At 38.2% G+C, this 21,195-nt stretch overlaps 1 long non-coding RNA gene across 1 annotated transcript in view; it reads left to right on the forward strand.

The window, feature by feature from the left end:
- The first annotated feature begins 11,576 nt into the window (after positions 1-11,576).
- Positions 11,577-21,195, forward strand: part of LOC108086093 (uncharacterized) — an 87,488-nt gene continuing 77,869 nt past the window's right edge. The window contains exons 1-2 of the long non-coding RNA XR_001771114.3: positions 11,577-11,594; positions 11,739-11,783. This is a non-coding gene — a long non-coding RNA (uncharacterized lncRNA). The remainder of the gene's footprint in view (positions 11,595-11,738; positions 11,784-21,195) is intronic.

A 21,195-nucleotide genomic window follows, 5' to 3' on the forward strand; every position in this document is an offset into this window, starting at 1 on the left:
CGGCGAAACAATAAGTAATTAAAAATAAACGATATTTATACAATTAAAAAGAAAATCAAAAAGAAAAAAATAAAACAAAGTGTGTTTCTTTGAGGTCACAATAGATGGGACCCTTTTAAGGGCTGAGTTCACAATAGATAAGAAAAGTTCCGTTTGATTTGGCGATCACTCTGAGAGAGAGAGAGAGACGCAGCTAACTTCAAGCTGCGCGTCTGCTTCTTCTCATTTTTCTTCTTTTGGCACGAATTTTGTTTAATTGCACGAAAAGTTGGCCAGCGGTGTTAAAATATTAATAAAAAATGCGTTATGGGCTATTAATCTGATCGTAAATAGTGTGTTTTGCTAATGGAGTGTTTGTTTAGTGTGGATTTTATGGAAAACATGACTTTTCTCGGTGTTTTTACTGCAAAATCATACTCGAAAGGTAAGTGCTGGTTTTTCCTTTGTAAACACGCAAATGAACAAGTAATTGTGTTGTGTTAATAAGCTGTGACTACTAAATTACACAAAACATCATTTAGTTGACAGAAAACAAGGAAGTTCAAGTGTTTTTAAGCGCAAAATTAAATGCAAATGCTGCGGGGCCTCAGCTGTCTTTCTCACACACACTACCTAGGCGTACATGTGTATGTGTGTCTTTATTGACTTTGCTTTTGTATTTGCTTTTGATCTCGGATAACGGTTGTTGTTGCTGGCCTGCCTTTGCTTTGATCGAAAGGGAAAAACCAATTGCGGGGGCAGGCTGGCGGACTTGCTTGCAAGTTTAATGAATTGAATTTAATTAAATAATCCACTGTAATACTTTAATTGATGCTAATTGGATAGGTAGGATTAGTCGTGTTGATTTTACTGTTATTTTAACTGCTGTTTATACAAATTTGTTAGGTCTTAGGCCGCGCGCACACTACGAGCTGAAAGCGGAGCTGACGGCTGACGGCTTATCAGCTCTCTGAAACAAACACACTACTTGTATGAGAGCGCGCACACTGAAAGCGGAGCTGAGCTTAGAAATTTGCACTGAAATTATCAGCTCGCTTATCTCAGCTCCGCTTTCAGCTCGTAGTGTGCGCGCGGCCTTGGTATTGGGTGTTTCTTTTTATTACTAGATTGGCAACTTTTGAGGGGTAATTAGCAATAAAAATAGGGGAAAATTGTTAAGTAATTATAATTATACCGTCATTTGTACCTTAAAATATAATTTTAAATTTTTTAAAGTACATTTTTGAATAAATATGTATTACAAATATCTCTTCTAAATAAAAATATTAATTTTAAATAGTAAAAAATCACTATTAAATATATCTTTTTATTTTTGGTTTCCATTTTTCTCTATATTTTATTCAAAAGCTTACCATAAACCTAACTATAAACTCTAGTTAAAGTTTTAAGAATAGTATTTCCTTAAACTTAAAATAAAATTCAAATAAAACAATATATATCCAAAATATCACCCTCTCCTTATCTCCTCTATGTGGGTGTATGCCCTCTGTGTGTTCAGGAAACTTCTCACTTTCCAACAAATTCCCCTTTTGGAAGCACTCACTGTACCTGTACCGGTGCGTGTGTGAGGGATGCGCGATAATCAATTCATTTGTTGCGTTTACCGAGCATTTAGGTTTAACTATTTACCGAACAATTAAGCAAACTATTAAGACCAACTGCTCCTTTGTCGGCACTCGCACAATTGGTAAATACCAGAAAACCAACAAAAAAAGAAGGGAGGTACTACAGAGATATAGAAAGGAGAGTGTTTTCACATGCGATGATCATAAATCATTTCTCCAAGTTCCGAAACTCCGCTGCGTGTTCTCGTGTTAATTAAATATTGACTATGTTTTGATAAGCCGTAACATTTTGCCCCAGGGAGGTGTCCTCCTTCCTCCTTTTTCTCCTGCTGTTGGCTCACTCCGATTTCGAGTTCGATTTTCCACAAATTTAAATGTTGACGCTGCCACGCGGCAGGATATGCAGGGGAAAAAAAGGACAAGGAACGCAGAGCAAAGAAAAAGATGGTAATGAAAGCGTTTCCAAATGCGAAACGAATGCGCCAACAGCTACTGTGGCGAGTGTGGGCCAGGACATATAGACAGATATAGATATATAGGGCCTGTGGTTCGGATCTGACCTGTGGTTCGGCATATCGATACGGATGTGGCCTGTGGTTATCGCCACATGGCAGGTACAAAGGTGGCCAGAACAATAGGCCAAAGGAGGCAAGATGGCTTTGAAAATAAGAGGAAATTTTAGATGCAACTGGAAGGTTTTTTTTAGTTTGGGAAATTGTGATAAAATATGTGGGATATTTAAAATTTTAAAAAATGTTTAATGTCTTAAATTCCAACTATTATAAAATATATAGTATATTAAATATAAAGTCTATTTACTCAAAAATAGATTATTTTATAAAACTTTTAAATTTGTTGTAATTAATATAATTTAAAATTATTAAAAATCTGTTAGTTTTTAAACAATCAACATTTTTTCTTCATAAACAAACTCCCTAAAACAAACATTTAAATTACCTTTAAATTTTAAATTTCACACATACTAAAATGCAACATCAAGAACCTTATTTTAAGAGAATTCCTCAAACAGCGCAGAAAAACACGAACCTTTTTTTTGATTTTTGCAATTGACAACAAAACCCAAGATTGGTCTCGCATTTCTCGGTGGCACTTCTATTATTCTGACCTCCGCTGTGGAGCCGGCATGTGGTCGCCTTCCGAGGCACGTGTGGTTTTCCAGCTAACCGCTGCCGAAGCTGATTCCGAGCCGCTTCCTGCTGCTGCTTATGGCATTAACCTAAACTGTTTCCACCTTCCTGGCCCTGCCCTCCGTTGCCTTTGCCAAAAGGACGACGCGGCGGCGGCCACGCAGTTTGACTTCGAAACGGGCCAAAGTCACTCTTTTGGAGTCACCACCACTCGCTAGGATTCGGAGTCAAATCCGGGCCAAAACGGAGGCCCGCTGTGTGCGCCGTCACCCGCTGATTTTGTTGGCCGCACATTGGCTTAGGCCTGGCCTCAGCCTGGGCCGAAACCCAAAGCCAAAACTAAACCAAGTCGATCCGATCCGATCTGATCCGAGGCGACACATCGGAAATGGTCAGAAGAGGGGGCGATTCACTGGCCCACCCACTCGCTAGGGAGGGTGTTTGCTCAGGGAAACTGTTTTAAAGGCAAGAAAAACTTAAGAAAAATGTGTGAAAATTATTAGAGAAGGTGTGAAAAATGAGACTAGATTTTTTTTATTCCCTCTCTATGCTTGAATAATTTTATGATATTTTTAAAATCAGGAATACCTTCTAACAATCATTGATTAATGTTTAAAAATTTTTTTGTAATATTTCAAAATTATTTTATTATGTTTTAGACATTATTAATTTATAAACTAGAAATTTTTGTGGAGGAAAAATTAATCTGTTTAGTTTAAATTTATTTTTAATTTTTTAAGTGATGCCTCTTAGCTTTTCTAATCAATTTCGGTCATCTCTTATTCGGGCCAGGCCCAAAAAGTAACTGATTCAACACTTTGGTAGCACAATCATCATTTCCGTTGCTTAAAAGAAGGTGACAACAGTTTGGGTTTTTTTTTTTTTTTTATTTTCTGTAAAGTTGCACTTGCAGATTTCATTTGATAGTCTCTGATTCACCATCACCACTTTGTGGCTACTAAAAACTCACACACAGTTTCCCCATTTCTCACTGACTCACTCGAATTTCTAACCCAAAAGACTACATAAAACTACGCAAGTTATTTGGCAACAGGTTCCAAGCTAGCAGCAGCCTCTGTCAAACGATCAAAGACAGATCTCAACCAAGGGGCCAGCAGCAGCAGCAGCAGCAGAGATACTCATATCTTGGAGCAACCTCAGCAGCCGCAGATTCCTCGTCTCCCCAGCCAGACCTTTTGGTATTTCGGCATTTCGGCACACAGATTCAGACTTTTGGGGACCCCGTTAAGAGACGATGTCTAACTCATTAGATGTCATTTGCTGATAAACACTTGCTATATACTCTAACTAAGAGAGGGGTAGATGTAAATGGGGATCATGGGGGTTTTAAAAAGTAAATTTGATGGTTTTAAAAGTGTACTTCAGATTCGTGATCACAGGGTTATCTTATTACCAAATGTAGTTCCTGTATTTGTTCTCTTTTAAATAGAGTCTATGTAATATTTCTACATTTTCTTTACACTTTTTTTGTATAGTTTATAATTTAATAAAATCAAAGAGCATCCCATCTTCGTTTTCTTTATTTCCTCCCAATTTATACGTAATAAGTGACAAGGCACTTAGCATATAAACCAAAGACTCTTTGCCGTCACCGTCTTCGTATCTGTTGGATCCCGATAGCATCTGAAGCGTAGCGCGACGTATTGGAATGTTCCGGGCTCCGGGCGGGTTGTCATCATCATCATCACGTAGGATCGCATAATTCAGCTTTTTAACTGCTAACGGGCCAAGCCGCTCCTGTAGCGGCGGCTGCTGCTGCTGCTGTATCTGCAATTAAAAAGATACTCCCAACTTGACATAAAGTGCAAAAACAAGAAAAATCTACACCCTCCCCAAATAAGTACTACAAATTCGTAATATATATAAAAAACGGTGATCACGTACTTGAGGCTATTTGTCTGCTGACTTGTCTCCCTTCTGCCTGCTTCTTAACTTATTTCTCCTTTTTTATTTATTTTTTTTTTGGCTTTTTTGTTCCGCATTTTTGTTGTTCGTTTCGGTTTTGTTTTACTTGGCATTGTGATTGTGAAAGATTTGTGGTCAGGTCCAGACTTCAGATCCCGGTCCAGCCTCCGCCATGGACCATGTACAACTCCCAGTTCCAGGCCTGCGCTGCCCTGTCGCTTTTAATCTAGCAAAGCAATCGTTGAATGCCACTAAACTTTTCACCACAACTTATATCAATTGTCGTCCCAATGTACAACGTCAACGCTCCCCTGATATATTGGATCTAAAAGTGATCGTAATCGCAAAGCGGAGCAGCAGCAGCCAGCCAGCCAGCCCCAGACCGAGTGTCTCAGGAGAGAGAGAGAGATATCTTCTGGGCGGAATCGAGTTGAAGCTTGGAGTGTTTGGCTTGGTTTCGTTTTGGCCAAGTCCAAGGCGGCTTCAAGCCATTCACACACTTTGGTCTTTGGTGTTCGGCGGAAGGCACCAATTTGTCTGCACAAATTTGAGGCCAATCGTGAGGATAGAGTGGGGGTTACCTTTTCTTTTTTTTTTCCTAGGATATAGTAAAAAAAACTATGGTAGGGTTTGGGGTTATTAAAGGGAAAGGGAGGGGGAATAGAAAGTATAAAAAATAAGTACTTAAACATTACCTACTAAGTGAGTTCTTAAAACAATCTTAATTAACCCTTTAAATAAATTAAAACTCAGAGGATTCTTTCTTGTCTTTATAATGGTTAAAAAAGTATTTTAGTTAACTTTTTCATTTAATTAATATAATTCCTTAATTTAATTCTGGATTCTGTTTTTTACAAACCTTTAAATCTCTAAACTCCTATATTTCTCTCCTTGTGCCCAACTTCTGTTTCTTCCTAGCCAGATCAAGAGCCTCTCCAGCTCCCTCTCCACTTCCTCCTCCTCCAGTCTCTTTGTCTCGATCTCAAAAAATAAGTTAAAACCCACTGCCATAGTCTCCAACGATCTCCCGTATCTCCTCCCAGCTACCCTTCTCTCCCCCCTCGGTTAGCATTAATTTATGAAGTGATGATGACAAGTGGGATAACGGGGTCATTTCGCGCTTAATGTCGCCAACACGTAAAATGATTTGCATCCGAAAGTCAACTCAACAAAAACCTAAAACCCAATGCCGGCGTAACTTTAGAGCCTGTGGCAAGGCCTGCCCTGCCACACAGACATGGCGATTGCGCAGCTTGCAGCTTCGGAACTCAACTTTATTTCCATTACCATTACCATTTCTGCAACCAAAAACCGAAGGCAAAAAAGAGACAAAAACTTATCGTTGCCGCCCGATCATAACAACACATTTTAAAGGGCTTATAAAGCCGGAGAAGGAGCCGAGAAGATTTTGTGGAGAGACTGCAGCCGGTTGCAGTCTGAATCTGACATAAGCGGACCGCAAACGTGACAGCTCACTTCAGTTTGGAACTTGACAATCTCCGGAGAACCGAGAGTGAGAGAGATATTCGAGAATCCGTATCCGTATCCCCTAATATATGTATACCCAGCAATTGTGCTTCAATATTGCCTCCTAATTTGGCACTTAAATTCAATGAGACATTGTTGGTATTCTTCTTTCTTATTTCGGTGAGGTATTCTTCTTACTTTTGCAAGCCGAAGAGGAGACCATGCGTTGACATAAATCAACGCGACTTCCAACTTTTATCACGATCTCCTAAATAAGGCGACGCGGCCAGCAGAAGAAATCCGCTTCGAGGAGAGTCGAGGAAAGAGTCTCCCAGTCGCAGTCACTAAGTAAGCTATCATCAGGCTCAGAGCTCAGGATCGGAATCGGAATTGGGATCGGGCTACACAACTTGAGAGGAGGAGGAGGCTTGGGTTGCACAAGAAAAAAGTTGTTGATATTGCACTTAAATTATAGTTTAAAGATTTTTAAGGATTAGTTTTTTAAGTCATTTAGGAACAAATATGCCATTCTATTCCACTTTAAAAATATTATACTTTCTCTAATATTTCTTATTTTTTGTCTAATAATTTTGTTACTTATTTAATTCCTACATCTAATTCAAGTTAGTTTTTTCTGAGTGTACCCCAGTGTCATAGTGGGCCAAGTAATACACCTGGGGGAGCTGCGAAAAAAAATGGGAGAAGGTTTCTGGTGAGACGAGGAGGAAATGGATAGGAGGAGGTTGAGATCTTGCGGATTGCCGCTGACTCGTAAAATGCGTGTGCGAGTCGCGCGCGTTTCGCGATCCTCTCTTTTTTAATGACAGTCCTAGGAGACGGAGGAGCCAGCTGCTTGGAAGTTGCACAGTTGCCATAGAGAATATTAAAACTATGATATGGGGTATGGTAACTATAAGAGATGGTTTAAAGATACACAAATATATAAAATAGGGATAGTTTAAGAGAGAAAAATAACAAAGAAACTAAATCTTAACTTATATATCATCTAAAATCAGGAAATCCTTATATTTTAATATTATAAAAAATATAATAAAAATCCTTTTCTATATAGTTAATTTCCATAGCAAAAATATTGAATTTACATTACCCTTTAATCAATTGACAAACATTTTTTTTTATATTTATTTCCCATCATTTTATCAAAATTCCCATATTTCCATAGAGTATTTGAAATTCCATTATTTCCTATGGCTTAAGCTTCCTCTTTTCTTGGCTTTTCCCCTCTCCTCAAAAGCCGAATTGTTCACTGAGTTTTTAGCAAATGCGATTAAAATGTCACAGCCAGGAGGGACTTTGGCCCGAGACGACGGCTACGTGTGAAGTAAATGTGGCGCAAATGTTGTTGGCCGTCTGTCAACTTGGCCACAACAAGAACACAGAAAATAAAGGAGGCCTAGAAAAGGTGGCAGGAATCCCTCTGGGACCCTCTGTAATTGTAAAAATCTTTTTTGCTTTTGCGGCAGTCTTCAGAAAGAAGAAGCCGATCCATGGAGGGCACCTTTTTTGCATAATGATGACATTCCGCCGCGTATTTGATTAAGGATTTTGACAGGCGACATAGTGTCGCTTTGAAGGGCCACCCAGGCCAGAAATATCCAATGACCCAAACCGCTCGTGAAATTGAGAAAATATATATAAGAGAGAAGGCAAGACTCTCGGGGATCCCGTCGTTTTAATCAACAGCGCTGATCAATAACAATCAACATGTTTGCTGATAATTTCGCCCTGTCTCAGGGGGAGAATGTTTTTACACAGTAAAAATATTGGGGCAAATATTGAAATTTTTAAAATATTTTTTGTTAAATCCTATAATAATTAAAAATTATCTTGAAAATGATCTTGGAGACACTTACTTCTGAAATAGATTTTTCTTTCCCTCTTTATGCTTTGCCTGCTGTGTACAAGCAATGCAAGAGAGCAAGATAACTTTTCATTTTTAATCTTGTAGATTTTTACCATATTCTTCTAAAATAATTTTAATAATAGAAAGAAGTTTCTTTAGTTTAATAAAAAACATATTTTTCTATGTAATTTTTTTTAATATTAAATATTTTAGTTTTAAATTTTTCTCACTGTGTCAACTCCCCTAAATCCTGATCCATCTCCCAGATTTTTATTTTTATTTTAATTTTATTTTGGGACCCTCCTTTGTCAGGCAGCGGGATTTTTGTAGGTGGCGTTGACTTGACTCATTTTGCGGTGCATTCTTTTTAATGGTTTGATTGATGGCTGGCAGTTTTTGTGGCTGTCGCGCTGCCTTGAATTTGTCAGCAAATTTGTCAGGCCTCAAAAAAAAAAAAAAAAAAAAAAAAAACCGCCGAAGAAGAAGAGAGGTTTTAATACATCACGAAACTGGTTTTTAAGTTGGTAACTCTTTTTTGAAGGTTTTTATTTTATGGTCAACTGAATCCATTAGTCAATGGCATTTCAGAAGAATGCTTTTTGGGGGGAAAGTGAACCGAAAGTCAGGTAATTGCGAAAGTAATCGGGATTATTTTCACTGCTTCAGTGAGTCATCAAGGGGGGAAGACTTGAGGTATTTAAACTACTAAAACTAGAGGTGTTTTGTAAGGCTAAAAGGGGAATTTTATTTATTTTATTTCATCTAAAGAACCTTGTGAACCAGATCACTCTGACTCACAAGGCTTACTGTAAACCTCCCTCACTATTTTATTTAATTACACGTTACGCCCCACTTTGGCTGCTTCTCTCTTTCGACCACACATCAAAGTGGCTCAAATTGCGGCTCAAATCGATGTGTGCGCTGCCCAGACCCACAGCCATTCAGATCACGTCCCATATAGCCAAACTTAGACAAGGCCAAAAATAATTTGCAACAATTTGCAGCGTCCCCAAATCAAACCGAAACTGAACCGAAACTGAACCTCGGCGAGAGAGACAGACGCCCAAATCGGGCAACGGCACAAAAATGTTGTTTTAATAATTTAATTTGCCACAATTTAGCAGCGTTTATCAAAATCAAAAGCCATAGACGGAATCAGTCAGTCAAGTCGGTCTATTGCCTCAAAAAGTCCATACAAAACCCATGGTTAAGCCAAAGACTGTAACCAAAATCAGACTGAGACTGAGAAAGTCTCTAACGCCGACGCGTTGCGGGATGATGCAGCAAAAGATTTAAGAGTTACACCGAGAAAATCATTTAAAATATATATAAATAATTTTTGTAATATAAATAAAATCTATAAGAATAATAAGTTCAGTCAGCAAATGGGTAATGATACAGGATCTAGGACTTGAGATATATATGGAGAGTACAAATCCGAAGAGATGTATCGACAATTTATCGTAAAACTTTAAAATATTGGTTTTTTTAATATAGAAAATATTGAATTCGACGAAGAAATATCTATTTTTTAAATAAATGGTCTATGCAGCTCTCTTATTTTTCAAAAAAATACCCAAATATATCCCACAATCTCACCTGATTTTTTCCCCCTGTGTATATAAAACTCGATGGATTCTGGAACTCGGATTACACGCAGATATAAACGGCTACCTAAGTGAACGGCGTGCAGGAACGTGATCAGCCCAATTTTAACGCCCATCGAAAACGAAAGGGAGCTACCATGCCATATTCCACATATTCTACAGATGTATATAGGTAGGAGGAGGATCCATGATCCCGTGATCCGTGATCGGTGATCCGAGCAGGAGAAGGAGGAGGAGGAAAGCGGTATGAACCAAGAGGTCGCCATGGATTTCTACGAAATGTGTGTAGAGGGGGGCTCTGTGAATCCGTGGCCACATTGTAGTCCGTCAGCGAGTACAAAACTCAACGGGAAACCTATTATTAAATTGTCAAAAAGGTCGAGAAATATATGTATAGCGGGCGCAGGATCTGAGTGAGAGAGAGCGAGAGTGATTGTCTTTAGATGGGTTTCGAGATGAGAGCGTGAGGGGTCAATGGAGGTTTAAAAAATATTTAAAAATCTTATAATTTTGTTCAGCTTAATTTTGACAGTTATATTTTTTAAATAACTTATTAGACAATATATATTAGCTTACTATTGATTTTCTTAAATGTTTCTCTTTTAAAAATATTTCTAAGATTTTTTTATATTCAAAAGTTCAAAGGTTAGGGAAACCCTTACTCCTTGCTAACATAGTTTTAAAGTTTCAATAATTTTATATCCTTTAAATTATTTATTTCTTCCCAACTTTTTCATTATTTCACTTTTTGTTTTTATTTTTAAAATATCCCACATTTCAATACCCATTTTATACAACCTTTTTGTGTCATCTCTAACCCTTTGAACCCTTTGGCCCTGGGTCATTCGGCGGGAGAGATGATTTTCGACGTTTTCGGCGCGCGTATCAGAAGCAGATCAAGCTAATTGGGGCAACGCCGGAGCTGGGGGTTAAGGCTTCTTCGCGGGGGTTAACACGAAGGGGGCGGCAACAGGGCACGGCGCATTAAGACAATATGGCCAAGGGAACCGGCAACGGTATAGCGATTTGGGGTTCCAAGAGGCTGATCCTGACTGCTGTTGTGCTGCTGCCGCTGCCGCTGCTGCTGCTGCTACATTTTGTTTATTTTGTGTTTAGGCCCAGAGCCCAGCCCGTGTGAATTTTCAAAGGCTCAGGGCTAAAAGAAATACAAAAAAAAAAACTGTCGAAAAATTCCAAAATGTCTGTGTGCCGAGAGTCCCCTCTCTTAACCCTCGTCGCTCGTCGCTCTCGATTAGCGTTGGCTGCCGTCTGCTGCTGCTGCTGGTGCTGCCTTAACCCATGGAGCAAATGGTGGGCGGATCGCGGCATTTATTACAGCCAATGTTACAATTTGTGGCTTTCAGATTTATGCGTTTATTCAGCGCGGGGCAGCGCCCCAAAAACAGACGCAACTTATGACTGCCCATGGGTTTTGTTTTTATTTTGTTTTTGTATATTTTTTTGGGACTAATGTGAGGAGCTGGGGAACCGTTGGCTATGCTACCGAAAGCCTCCAGATCCCAGTCTCCCAGTCTGATTGATTTCTGGGAATTTTACTTGGGTGCCACTGCCACCACACAGCCGCCGAGTTGTTCACAACAAAGTTATGATTAAGATTAAATGTGTCTGCCGTCTGGGAGCGGGCTTCCTTACCATTTATATATCATATATACATATATTCCTCCTCCTCCTTCTCTAAAAACCCAATCTCAATTCGAAATTCCTATCCCCTCACAATCTACATTTAACGCGGTGGCAAGTGCTATATGTTATACATTTTCTGGCAGCTCTATTATTAATTAGATCAAAATTAAATTAAAGGTGGGGAGGGGGTTTAACTTGTGTGGGAACCTTTTTTGGAAAGGTTAACTTGGGTGAATTATATGTTTGAAAATAATAGGAAATATGAATTTGTATTTAACAGTAATAAATATATTAAAAAACTAATTTATTTATTTTATTTTTATATTTTTCAGAGTAAAGTGATCAATAATCGAATAAAAAAACATATAGCTGGGTAAGTAATTAAATATTCAACATTCTTTTTATATTTTAATAAACTTTTAAATTTTTAAATTATATAAAATACATTCAAAAAGTGTTAAATATATTATAAAGCTTACTTATATAATTATTTATTATGTTTTTATATTTTCCACAGTGAAATAAAGTGATCAATATTTATAAAAAAAAAACCAAGAGCTTGGTAAGTGATGAAATATTTTATTACTTTTTCATAATAATAAATAATTATTTTAAAAATCATATAAAATGCCTAAGGGGCTTAAAGGTATTTTATATGATTTACAAATTGATTATTTATTATTATTGAAAAATTGTTATTATTAAACAATTTAATATTTATTTATTATTTTGAAATTTTGAAATTTACTTTTTATTAATTGCCTTGTAATTATCCCTCATTATTTTCCCTTATTAATATTTCTGAGCTATGACCACTGATCAAACCCAAAGATAACTTAATATATAGTCCCAAAAAACATACCAACTGATAAACAAAAAACCAGCAGCTGATGCGACCCATTTAGGCCTATTAGTCTTGCCTCCCGATGATACCAATTTCCATATTTAAGTTGGGAAAACCAAAAACAAATCAATGCCTAATTAAGGAGAGAACCAGCTTAAACCCCTCAACTTGAATCAGTAGCCAAGCAGGAGGGTTAGATCTGGGTTTGGCTTTAGATTAATAATAACCTGAGAAAAAAAGACCGCAATTAAAATGCGATCAGCAGGCGACGACGACGATGACGATTCCAGACGCCGCGACTAAATGAATAAAAAATCAGACAACGCATTAGCATAAAACTAAAACTAAATACAACAACAAAAAAATAACAGTTTTACGATGGCTATTGACACACATTTCACCGCCACACCCCCCCCTCTGGGGGGTCAACTACTCCCGTACATACTATATGGCCAACCTAATCGATTATAAATGCGCCTAGCAATGTGCGATTAAAATAAATTGCAAGCGGCAGCGACACTGCGCTTAAGTTTCATAATTAATTCAATCTTGGCTTAACAGAGGGGCAACCGCAGCGCAGAGAGCTTCTTTTGCTTTTGCTTTTTGCTAGAGTGAATCACCAAACCGGCCTCCCGGATGGAGGAGCCACCGACGAACCTTTGATTACAGTTTTGATTGGTTAAGGTGGGATTTGTTTATAGCAGTGTTGATTTTTTAGATATTTTATCATGGGTTTACAAAGAGTTCTTAAGAGTTTTAGTCGAAAATAGGAGGGACTTTTTAGTTGGCAAAAATCATAGCCTACTTTTATGGATCTGCGTACAGGACACTTTCTAGAGAGACACTAATACCTCTCTAGCATCTGTAATACATGAGCAATTGAACTGAACTTTGGTATGTGGGTACTCTGATCTGATCTCCTATTGTTCCTCTCTATATAAACCTAACATATAGATATTTTTTAAGTAAACAGTAAAGTTTATGGTTCGTTATTATCCATTGTTTATCCTCATTTATGAAATCAAGACAATATTAAGAATACTTTGATATTTTAGGCATCTTTCTTATATCTCAGACTTGCAATAAGACATCCTTAATATATTTACAAACCCGTTCAACTTAGCCAATTTAGACTGTATCTTTAGCCATTGCCCAGTTGTGGCCTGTCAACTTACGGCCCATATAAAAACGGGCGACGACTGTGGCTCGTTTCATAAACTCTTGTCAAGCTATATCGCTGGATCGCTTGGACCTGAATCTGGCTGGGATGCTGGGATAGCCGGCTGGCTGGATACTTGGTTGCTGGTTGGTCTTGGTCGTCCCAGTCGTTAAATTTGCAGCCAACACCTAGGCCGCCGCAGACAGCGACTGCTGCTTATGAGTGTATTTTTGCTGGCGAGCGAGGTGTCAGGAAACAACTTGTCGGAATGCATCTAACAAGGAATTCGATTTTGCCGGCCGTTCAGTTGGGTTTTAGCCCCTCGCTCCCTTGATCCTGTGGTTTTCCCTCCGAGGTCCCCTGGGACTGTGTCCCATCGCCCAGGCTAATGGCACGTTGCATGTTTTACCACGCTTGATGACATGAATGGGCGCGGGCTCTGCTCCAGACAAAAAGAAGGAAAGAGAGGCGGCTAAAGTTGGGCTCACTTCCCTGTCCAGTTTATATATAATTTTTTTTTTTTTTAGACGATTGCTTCGATCAAGCTTTTGACCGCGTTCCTTGGTTTTATTTTATTTTATTTTTTATTTTATATTTTTTCCTACACACATACTTTTTGCGATATTATCGATAAAGATTGTGGGAGGTTTTTGTAAAGGCCACTTAAGGGACTTTTTAGTCACCTATTTAAATATTAACAGGAAGATTTTTCTAAACAAAAATCAAATTAATTAAAAATCTTTAACTAGAACCAGTTGGGAATTTTAGTAAAAAGCAAGCTCTTAAGGCAGAGGTTCTAATTTATGATACGTATATTCTTTAAATATTATTTTTTAATATTAATTCTCATAGAAATATTCCTTAACATAAAATTCTTTAAAAAATTCCTCTTCTGCCTGCAAAATCAATTGGAATGCAGGAGAGCCAAAAGGCGGAGATAATGCCTATAATGTCTTTTTGACAGCCATTCCCCAAAATGATGGAATCAATAAATGGCTGGCAAACTTTCAAGCTAAAAGGCATGGAGTGGAACCCTAAAGGAGACAAAGTAGGAGGAGTCTTCTCCACCGGCAGACGACAGGCATTCATTTTTGGAATTTTTGTTAATTTGTAGGACGACATTTTGCTGCCCCTGTTAGATGGGATAATGGATAAGATCTCTGGACTGTAGCTTAAGGAATTTTTGAAAGAAAATACCCTTTTTAAGGGAGAAGAGTATATTGGAATAAGGATTCAGTAGGATTTATATTTAAATTTGTATCTGTTTAATTTTAAAAAATATTTTTAAAGATTCTTTGGGTAGTTTAATGTTTAATCTTAAAAAAAAAATGTTTAAAAATTAAAATTGAGGTAGAATATTAATTTATATAAATTTAAATAAACTGTTTTTAAAGGAAATTTATAAAATAATAAGCTTGGGGTAGAATTTTGATTTACTTAGCAGTAAAAACTGTTTTTAAAAGATTAAAAATTAAATTTAAAGCTTTGATTGTTGGTATTTCTCCGTATTTATTTATTTATACTCATTGTTTCCCTTTTCCCTTTCCCTCATAACAATGTTGCTTGCATTGTTTATTAAATAATTTCAAAAACCTCTTCACTTTCCATTCCCATTCATATTCCAATTTTACATTGTATCACATATTGATTTCTGTTTTTGTTTATTTTTTATTTAATTTTTCGTTTTGCTGCTTCTGCTGCTGGGGATCTCCAATCTCAGAGAGCTTGTCACCACTTTCCTGAAGCAATTTGTACGCGTTTTCAGCTCGACGAAAAACTCGTGTATCGGCCGCGCGAAGAATTCTCGTAGGTGTTTATAATGTACACTCTCTTTGGGGCCGATCGATACTCTGTTTCCTTCTTTTTTTTTGTATTTTTTGTTGCTGTGCTGAAACCGAACGATTTTTAAGTTGTTGCCTTTTCGCAGTTTACTTTTTGGACATTAAAACATCCGTTTACATACTATTCCCATTAGCACGACTTGTTGTCGCTGGAGGAGATTCGATTCGATTCCGATCCCGATCCACTTCGGGGATTTTCGCGATGCTGTCTCCGTCGTCGTCGTCGTCTTGTCTTGGACACGCGACAATCTTTAGTTTATTTAGGTTTTTTTTGTTTTTGTTGCCCCGATTTCTTGTAGCCTCGTTTTCCTTGTCACCGTTCTGTGTTGTTCTTCGGTTGGGGAAACAAAAGCAGAATTAAATTGTTATGAACACAAGTTCTCGATATATAAGGCGATACTTAACACATATTTATGGCGCGTGCAGCGGTAGCGGAGATTCCTGAGATACTTTTTCTTTGATTCTGATTCTGGAATAATATAGGGCTTATAAATTGATTGGTTTTATTGGTTGCAGCTAAAGGCTGAGTCAGCCAGAGGCTTTTGGGGAGATGGAATGTGGATTTGGGTTGTGGGATTTGGGTTGTGGGATTTGGGTTTGGGTTATTTGGGCGCCTTGTAATAAAATCACAAAGTTTTGGGCTTTGTTTTCAGTTTTTTTATGAAGCATTTACGATGGATTGGAATGAGCGGGTATTCAGTTTTTTTAAATAAATTTTTGTAAGGGTAACCCCTTTTCAGATGAATTTAAAAAGTAAGAAAGTCTTAGTATTTGATTAGAAAATAATTAGAATGAAGCGAGTTAAAATATAGCTTATGAAATTAAGCGAATATTTTAATAAATTAATTTCTTTTAAAATTTTTAATAATAGAAATCGACTCACCCTAATGACTTTGTGGTATGCAAAGCCAAAGCACCCCCTTTATATACTCTTTTTTCTGCGACTCCCGGTTCCCAACCAGACTTAATTAAATATCAGTGACATTTATCGGGTCTCGTGTAGCCTTTGGCACGCCACTTTAATGATAAAGTAAACTTTTTGGGGAAGCAAGCCCCAAAAGCCCGCCCTGTCATGTATAAATCACCTGAGAAAGAGCTTGCGCCAAAAAGCCACCACAACCTCAACCCTAAAAAAAGCAGAAAAAAAAAAAATGGATCCTGGTTAAAATCAGAAGAGGGGCATGTGGGCGGCAGAGCAGCCAATAAAAAAAGAGCGACGACTGTGCAGGAATGTTTAATGATGTATAAAGCATGTTAGAGTTTATCTTTATGGTGACGTTCTTTTTGGCAAATTAAAAAAAAGAACGAAATAAAAAACCAAAAGTTAAAAGCCAAATAAATGACAAGAGAAGCAAGTCGAATATTAAATGAACTTTAATTGGAATATTAAATATCAGAAATATATATGTAAAAAAATGAAAACTCATTTGAATATGTAAGAAAAATTATTTTTAAAAATCTTAAAAGAATATTAACCTAATTAAATTTTGTGGGATTCATAAAAAACTGATTGCAAGTATTTAAAAAATTATTATTATTTGAAAATAATTTGAAATATATTTTTTCCAAATATTTATCGTGAAAATTTTTCAAAAAGTTCTCAAAAAATTCTCAAGTACAAATTCAGCAAGAATCTAGTATATAAAGGCTCAGCTTTTTTTATTATTTCTGACAAAACCGAAGCTCTATTTTTGTGAATCCTAATCTAATCTTCACTAACCTTCACTTAATTCCCAAAAATCTCCACTGATTCATGGCAACCCATTCTGTTTTCAGGGTATTCCCCTTTAAATAAAAGCCTGCCACAAGTATTTTCAAAAATTTGTCTCCACAAATTTATGGCGATCGATGCTATCAAATCTATATAAAAGTTAAGGCTAATTTTCAAAGGGGGAATCAACCTGAAAAAACCAATATTATTCACCTACCCCAACTCAGCGCCCCTTGGCCCAACCAAAATATCGTATCTTATATGTTCTTTTTTATTTTTTTTTTTTTTGTGACTTGCATTCCATTTCTTTGGGCAATTAGCGACAACTAATTAAAGCTCTATTATCGGTCAGAGATTCGATACGATTCCTTTTCGATTCGCTAAGTGTGCCAACTAATCTGACAAGTGACGTGTTATCGAACGCTTTTCGATAAAGTATCGTGATAAGTCTTATCGCCGCAAAGATCTAACAAAATCTAAATTTCTCAGTACCTTCTGAGCCATAAACCTTTCAGGGAAATACTACTGGTATTGTATTACGATTCCGTTTGTTCCTTTCTTTTTTCGCATGATTATTATTTAGCTGGCCATAACGAAATTACTTTATGGCCAACACTCGAATGGCAAATGACGAAAAAAACCATTTAGATTCCCATTAAATTGTAGTGAGGCAGCAGCAGAAGGGGCTTATAAAAATAGCAAGGAGATAAGAGCCTTTCTTTTGGTGGGTGGTGCCAAAAAATACAACAAAAATTTAAGAAAATGAAAAAACTGTGGACATTCACCCGAATTAAAGATTGGCAAAATATTCACCAAAAATTTTGCTGATTAATGATGATTAAGGGGGAACTAGAGATGAGTCATTTGAGGGTAGGAAAATGGGTTAAAGGGTTCTTCTATTCTTGATTCTTGGATTTCTATCTAAAATATAGTTCAAAGGGAAATTTCTTTTTTAAATTTTAAAATTTAAGGAATATTTCCTAAAATTTTAACTCTGTAATTTAAGAAAATATAATAATAAAATCCCAAAATATAAACCCTCTCGATCACCAAAGTTAACTTTAGAGCCTTACATCATCATCTCCTCGCTTCCCTCGCTCGTTGGAGGAGATCCATCTGGAGGTGACACTTTCACCATCCATCTAACGATCCATCTATCTATCTAAGATGTGTGCCCTCCCACACACACACACACAGTACACTCTACACCACACATCCATATTGTTGTTTTCACGCTCCGGCCATCGATCGGCGACTGGAAATGGGGAAGTCGAGAGTCTGGAGCTGGAAGCTAGCGAGGCGTCCGCTTCATCATGTCGCATAAATAATAATCAAAAAGTAACATTTTCTATAACGCGCCGCTGAGCCACGCCAAGCCACCCACATGCACACACACATGTGGTGTGTGTGGAAATAAATATCCCAGCCCGCATGTTAGGCAATCGAATGGAATCGAAAATTTTGTGTCCAACAAAGTAGCCGGAGAAACAGTTGGAAAATTTATGGTCGCCAAGTACAGTGCCTCGATTGTCAACCAGCAAAAAAACTAAAAAAAAAAAAATACTTAAAAAAAAACACCTTTTAAAAGAAGGCCAAAAGCGACAACCAGTTTCTGGAAGGAGCAGCAGCAGCCGTCGGGGCTGAGCTGAGCTGAGCAGTCTTCGGTGCAGATTAGTCACATGTCAGTTTCAATTATCGTCGAGTCAATTTGTTGAAAGGCCGCAAACGCAGCAGCCAAAGGCAGCCCGGGCCAATATATGCAAAAGAGATCCAGATTCAGATCCAGACCAAGTCACCGCCGAAGTCAATCGATACCGCGCATTTGGCCAGATTTCGCTTGAAATATTCCAACTGCGAGTGCATGTGGAGAGAGGCTTCAGAGTAGCAGGAGTCGTTTGGTGGAATCTGGAGAAGTAGAGAAGGTTCACAGGGAGAAAATAGGATTGAAAATGAAAATATTAGCTTTCATTTTTAGATTTTTAGGTAATAAATACAAGGCTTACAAGGGTTACAGTTATGTAATTTAATTTTAAACATTTTTTTACGACAAATTCCCAATCTTAACTACTTTCTTTAAAGGATTATCCTTTAAAAAATGTTCATACAAATTTGTTAGAATTTTTCTCCCAGTGTCACGTCTCAGAATCGGAGCCACCAAGCGCGTCTGATTATCGGCAGGACAACGACAACTGCGAACTGCAAAGACGACGAAGACGACGACAACGACGAGGATGAGGACGAGGACGTGGACGCAGACGACGATGAGGCGGCATAGGGCATAACTCAGATGCTCTGCTATGATAATTTCCAATAAGACCTCGTCCCGACTCCGTCCCCTACTCCAACTCCAATCCCCCGTCTTGGCTGATCTGCTCTGGAAATTGATGATGCCGAGTATGTTTGGAGTCAGCTTGTTTACACAACTCAGCGCACATTGAGGTCGGAGGGAGATACCATACCGGCATGGGGTGTCGTGTAGCCAAAGCTCCACAGAGAGAGAGAGGAATTTGTTTGGCCGCTTCCATCAAAGAGGCGCCGAACTGAAATCAAGATCAAGATTGATATCAGGCTCGGGTCTCCCGTCTCAGATTTTTTTTTGTTTTTCTTTTTTTTTTTATTCCTGGTGGTCACAACAAATCGATGGAAATTCCTAGACAAATGTTTGGGGTTGCATAATCGCATTTCTTTTCTTCGAGATTGGAAGATTCTGTCACCCAGTTCACGTACGATCGGCGCGCTCACGTACATGGGCTATTTGTCGGGTTTGCTGACAAATTGTCGTCGCATCTGTATCGGCAACCACCAGTACCTGTATCTTTTTATCTGTGAAATACTCGCACTCGTCGGCGAAAAGCGTGTCAACACACACACATTGTGTGAGAGTGCCTTAAGCCACCGCCTCATTTGTCTTTTGAGCTTTGCCTTTTTGTTGTTTTTTCTAGACAGAGTTTTGCTTTGGCTCTGAATCCCAGCTCCATTTGTCTTTTAATGGCTCAAATGCAGTTTTGGCTTCGAGTTTCCCATGCATCTGAAGAAGAATCCCACGCATTTGGTCAAAGGCCCGACTTTGACACCTTTTCATTGTCATCATTACCCTTACCCCCTGTAGCGTCATAGTTTGCTCTGTCGCTAATGCGAAATATACATTTTTTCCCAAGAGTTCACGTGTCCAAGCTTATTGAAACTCAAACAAATTGTAGTTCCGGCGTTTGTCATCTTCTGAGGAGACCCTGCGGTTGAGCCCCCTTACGTTTTGTAATGATGTGTGAAACGAGATCTACGGTTGATGTGTTGCGGAAATGGATATTATTCACCTTGAGAGAGGTGTTGATAGGGAAAATAGGGGTAGGAGATGGCTAGGAAATAAGGAGGTATTTTGGAATAGCTTTTCGATAAATTGAATAGGATTTTTAGGAACATGAAATTTATTTTATGATCAGTAACATCTTTTCTCAGGAGGTGTAACCACTTGGGACACTAAAATGATCCTCTAAATCAAGAAGGTCCTTTCCTCTGTAGAGGGAGCCACTTATGACATTTACACCAGTAGCTTCTCACCTCCGTAGAGGGAGCCACTTATTCCGCAAAGCCTCTTAATTAAGAATCTCCAAGTGACAGCCAAGTTCTCTCAGGCTGACATTCGTATACACAGATATCTGAAGATATACCCAAAAGACAGCTGCACCTAACACTCGCTTGAAATCCGTTTAAATCCCTCCTTAGATGGCGCTTTAACTCATCCTCATTGGGACTTTTCTCTCCTCGAGAGACAGACGGTAAACTCAGCAGCAGGCCGCTGTCGCCGCTGTCATGGCTTATACTGAACAAATGATTACCAATTTCTTCACACAATTCATGCATAAAAATAATTCCCAATTAGCTGCAAAGCCATAAGCGAAATAAATAAAAAGGAGGTGCAAAATACATCCAAAAAGAAAGAAACCAAAACCGTATTCAGAGAAGGCGCCGCCGCCGCCGCAGCGGTAAAAATAATAATAATCGTAAAAAAGGCAACGTGATGCGACGGGCAGGAGGGTTGTATATATATACTTATATATATCTCCGACCCGACACAGGGGGTGAAATGAATGGGAAACTGAACAAACGAGAGTGCGACATGATGTTGATATGTTAACAAGACGCCCCGAGAGTGCCAAGAGTGGTGACGATGATCTCTTCGGATCGGATCGAATCGGAGGAACAGCAACAGCCGTCACAGTTGGCATTATAACTCCTTATACTCATACTCCTCAGATAATCCGGTAGCGATGTTTGCTTTCTGCAAAACGCGCCAAGGATTTGCAATAACAAGCCTGAGGTGAAGCCTCCAGCCCCCAAGGAATTTTGGTATTTCAGCTCTTGAGCCCAAAGTGTGACTGAGGTTTGTCTTTGTTGGCTTTTCTTTGGTTAATTTCCATA

The sequence above is a fragment of the Drosophila kikkawai genome, chromosome 2L, assembly GCF_030179895.1.
Source record: "Drosophila kikkawai strain 14028-0561.14 chromosome 2L, DkikHiC1v2, whole genome shotgun sequence".
Taxonomy (NCBI): Eukaryota; Metazoa; Arthropoda; class Insecta; order Diptera; family Drosophilidae; genus Drosophila; species Drosophila kikkawai.